Here is a 5,118-nt window from a genome sequence, read left to right on the forward strand (position 1 = left end):
CCATCTTGGAAGTTATTTTGCTCAGTGGTACCTGGATGGTATGAGAAACATATTGACCAGCCAACCATGAGCAATATATCAAGATTTATCATCTCTTGGAGTAAAAATTGACCCCAATTTAACCTCTATTAATATTTATTTCTCAGGTCAATAAATCTAGAATTTGTCTTAGTAAAAGTCAATGTCAGTTGAATTCTGTCTATTCATCTTAGAGGGCACACACACACAGAAAAGAAGGTATTGTTTGGAAATACTAAAAATGAAATAAGAAAACCACACACAGAATCCCTAGGAGCCAAAACCAAAACCTGATTTTAAAACAAATGGAGGCCCTCAGTTACAAGGAGGCAGAAGCTCGGATGCATTCAAGACTCGGCCTCACCCAGAAGGAATGGAAGGGTAATGGACACTAATACTCTACAAGCGGTACTGAAGACCGCCCTCATCTGTGATGGCCTAGCACGTGGCATGCATGAAGCCACCTGAGATAAGCGCCCAGCCCATCTCTGTGTGTTCGCATCTAGCTATGACGAGCCTATGCATGTCAAGTTGGTGGAGGCACTTTGTGCTGAGCACCAAATCAACCTAATTAAGGCTGACAACTACAAGAAACAGGAAGAATGGATAGGCCTTCATAAAAATGATCCAGAGCAGAAGCCACATAAAGAGGGTGGTTGCAGCTGTGTAGTGGTTAAGGACTAAGGCAAAGGATCTCAGGCCAAACATGTCATCAAGGAGTACTTCAAATGCAAGAAATGAATAATTAAAAGTTTTGGCTCATTAAAAAAATGGGAAAAAATGAGGAGGCAGCCTCAAACATCTTTGGTCTCCACTCCCCAGTTAACATCCTCAGTGCAGTGAACCTTCACTATCCAGAAAAGGGAGGCACGGGGCGCCAGTCCCGAATCAGTTGATTTCAAGTCTGTTATTTTACTTCTCTGACCATCTGCTTCCAAAGACCTGCCGTTCTTTCTAGAGTATTCTGCTGGGTTAGGGCTGTAAGTCAATGACAGGATATTTTCCTAGCATAGATGAGGCCCTATAATGGATCCTTGAGACTATAGAAGAGAAAGAGAGAGGGAGGGGAAAAGAAAAAGGAGAGAGAGAAGTGAGGAGAGGAAGGGAGGAAGGATGGAAGCACATGCAATTATAGTATTTTTATTTTGCCTACAGTCTACACAAGAATTTCAGCTCTGCTATACATTTTTCTGGCCTGAATAGAAAGAAATCTACATTACCATGTTACTTTTTTAAAGCCCTATAAAATGTGATATTAAGTGTTGATGTGTCCAGCCAACAAATACACTTCCTAATTTTTCTTCACACTGCCTTGTCCTCTCATAATACACTGTGTGGAAGCGTAGCTGGTCACAACCATCATGTGTTTAACACATCCATTTTACACATCTTGACCACCTGCACCTACTATCTCTCTTCCAAGCTTCATTTTCTTATGTTTCTTTTCTCTTTGACAATAAATTTGAGTCTTGATCTGTGTGTGTGTGTGTGTGTGTGTGTGTGTGTGTGTGTGTGTGTGTATAGAGTACCTGATACATAAAGAGGTTCATCTACCTCAAGATTATGGTGGTTGGAGGATCCAAACAGCATGATGCTCACATCTAACAAAGATCTCTTGTTGCATGAAAATATGGTAAAAGGTGTTGTTTGGCAGAGGGGAGAGAGAGAGAGAGAGAGAGAGAGAGAGAGAGAGAGAGAGAGAGAGAGAGAGAGATTGGTCTGCATACAGGAAACAAGCTTATTTTTTCCTTGAACAACTTGCATTTGGAGGAACTAATGCACACAAATGCAGGGATGCATATGAGAGTAGATGTGGCAGACTGAATTCCAATTCTTTCCGCCTCTCTGTGTTATTCTTTGCTGTGTGACGTTTGTTTTTTTTTTTTTTTTTTGGCTTTGCAAATGTGATGCCGGTTCCCTTGTTCGACACAGGGCCCTATGAAGCTGCTGCATTGTTCATATCTGGCCTCCCGGGCAGCATGGAGACTTGCGGTCCAATAGTCTAGATGCATTGAGTCTCAGGCATGAGAAGCATGAGTCATTTTGCAGCCTCTGGCTGGGAGGCCGATTTCCTGCACAAAGGAGAGAAGCAATCCTCAAAGCCAACAGCAGCAAGTGACAGGTAGCAGGTTGAGCTGTAGGAGTGCGCATCAAGCAGGCAGTTCTGTGTGCCTGGGTTTTGAAGACTCATGCCCTTCCCACAAGAGACGCCTCACGGTATATATGACTCCAGCGACTCCCCTTACCCCCCGCCCCCCAAGTTTAGCTGGGAGCCTCCTTTGCCTGTCATGGAAGCCAGAAGCCACCAGGACTGAGGGAGATCAAGTCACGCCTCACTGTTCGCGTTGTTGTCTCCATTCCCGCCATTTATGAGAGGAAGCAAAGTTAATTCGACGTTTATTCATCTTCTATAATGAACTTGTGAAGAATGGCATGGATAGCTTCCCGCAGGCTCCCAGAACATCATTTTCTAAATGTGCTTTTTTTTTTTAATCACCTAAAATGTTTGTCTGCCCTGAGGTTTCAAGACAGAAGACTCAGTGTTCCAAGCACTATGCAGAACCTATAATAAATTCACTATTAATTGGAGCAGCGGGAAAGTCAATTACAGAAAAATACCCAATCTTTTTATCAACCTACTCATATTTCTTATTATCCGGCCTGCAATGTTTGTTTTTCCAACACAAATAATGTTAGCACTTATGCATTTAATTTACTTTTCTTAGAATCTCTTTTTGGTTTGGTTCTTAATGCAGTTAAAAAAAAACATTTCTGGCTTCTATTTAAATGGTGGCATTAAAAATTTTAGAACATTATAATTTAACTATGTTGCTATGACAATAGTGAGGCTTTTGAGATGATTATCTAGCTTTCTGAGTCCCAGAGGTAAGACTGTAGGAAGTCACTCAGTAACAGACTTAGGAGGACCCACCATAAAGTTGACTCATCCTATCTTCAAAAGAGATGCTTATCTGGGTGATGGGGTTAGAATCCCCGGAAAATCAGGGCTCAACATAAAAAAAGAAAGGTCTCCCATGAGATAGTGTATAACAGAGATGTCACCAAGCTATAGTGGGCTATGCCTGTGTGGTTACAGCTAAAGTCCCAGGCTTAGCCCTCTTTGGATTGTGCTAGGTCACATGATCACCTCTGAGCTAATCAGAACAGACAAAGGGTGGATAACCGTGATTGGTTTCAGACTTTAGGTTTTGTTTTTGTTGTCCCAGAAAAACAGACATAAGATGGGCCTCCTTTGCATTATACAGAAGGGAAAGATGGTCTCCAAAGAGAAATTGCCAGTATTACCAGGACTGGACAGACAAAATGGCTATAAATCCTACCCTACCTCGTGTGTGTGTGTGTGTGTGTGTGTGTGTGTGTGTGTGTGTGTGTGTGTGTGTGTGTCTACAAAAACAAAACAAAACATTTGTCACTACTTGAAAGATTCTGGCCTTCTACAATAGATTTAATCTTTGATTGTGTAATCATTTTTTTGGTCTGAATGTTGTGGCCACTCAAACTTCCTGTTTTGAAACCCTATCCCCAAGGTGGTGGCATTAGGAATTGAGACACCTGGGGATGACGAGGTCACAGAGACAGAGCCTTCCTGAAATGAAAAGTATGCTCCTATTAAAGGGCCCAAGGACTACCTCTTGTTTCTTTAATTAAGTGAGTAAGTGGAGAGAGACAGAGAGAGAGAGAGAGAGAGAGAGAGAGAGAGAGAGAGAGAGAGAGAGAGCTGTATATGAGCCAGAAAGTGGACAGTGAATCTGCCTTAAACTTGGTCGTCTCCACAACTGTGGGAAATGGGTTTCTATTGTACATAAACCAGCCAGCCTCCGATATGTGTAAGAGCAGCTGGGTGGATTTGGATCTTCTATCGTGGACTGTAAGTCCAGGGCTTTGTCTATCCCCATTACGGTAGAGCCCCTTGTCTGCCTCTTGACCTAAGGTTTGAGAATGTGATTTACTTTGGCCTCCCGGACATCGGAGGGTGGTGCGTCAGGGTGCACGTGTGAAAAGTGCTGATATGTTTGGGTTTGTCTTGTGACTTTTGCTACCGTCATGAGAAGACTGTGCTGTGGGTATCTGCTGGTCACAAACACATGAAGCACACCTGAATAAGAATTGTCACCTGGGCCCAGTCTGGCTGAGCTCAAGTCACCTGAGCTGGACTGAACCACAGATGCACAGTGAAAAGTGAAGTTTGTTGCTAAGGGGTCAGTGAGATTTTGTTTTTCTTCTGCTGCTCATGACATAGCTGTGACCCTTCTCACTCCAGTTTAACTCCGGAGAAATGGGCAATGGGTGTGCACCTGACGGCCCATGAGCTGCACTACAGGAAAGCGATCCATCTTTTTTCTTCAGTCTTCCTGGACCCCATCTGTGAAGTGAAGAAAAATGATTTCTAATTTGTTTGAGTAATTTCCCGCCATAATTCCCCCCAAATTAGATTTTATTTCTATTGTCACCCTTTTTATAAACTTTCCCCCAAACTCTAAGAGTTTGTAATTTGTGTCCCCAAGTGTGCAACATTGAACAAGATGCTATAAATATTCCACCACTCTGAGCATGCTCAATAAGAATTACAGCTCTATTATTATGACTACACTAAGCATCTACAAATTTGCCTGTAAATGGAGATTTATTGGGAGTTTCAGCTTCTTGGTGACAGAACAATATTAATGTCTTCACAAGGACAAGCAAGTTAATCCAATCTTTCTATATGCTTAGAGATGCTAATACTGTCAGTTTGGGCGGCTGGCTTTCTCCATACTTCTCTGTTATTTGCAAGGCTGAGAGGAGGGTGGGATTTGTGTGTCTTTTTGTGTCATTACATGGGACTTGAGGTTGCAGAGAGCAAAACGTGGAGATAGACCTTCCATTTATCCTGAACTGCAGACATTCAAAAAAGGCATGAAAAGGGGGCCAGGGCCTGACCCTGCAGGAGCATCCATGTTGTCTTTATGGTGACTCCGTGAAGATGGCACATAGTTGCAGAGGGGCCTCAGTGACTGATGAATGGAGGAGGGGACTTGACCTCAGCAGGCAGTTTGAGAAGTACTTTCTGAGGAAGATATGATGGAGGTGATTTCCTAG

At 42.8% G+C, this 5,118-nt stretch overlaps 1 pseudogene; it reads left to right on the forward strand.

Annotated features, from left to right (window-relative positions):
• The first annotated feature begins 402 nt into the window (after nt 1-402).
• LOC118583429 lies at nt 403-759 on the forward strand (annotated as a pseudogene).
• The last annotated feature ends 4,359 nt before the right edge of the window (nt 760-5,118 follow it).

This window comes from Onychomys torridus, chromosome 5, assembly GCF_903995425.1.
Source record: "Onychomys torridus chromosome 5, mOncTor1.1, whole genome shotgun sequence".
NCBI classification, from domain to species: Eukaryota; Metazoa; Chordata; class Mammalia; order Rodentia; family Cricetidae; genus Onychomys; species Onychomys torridus.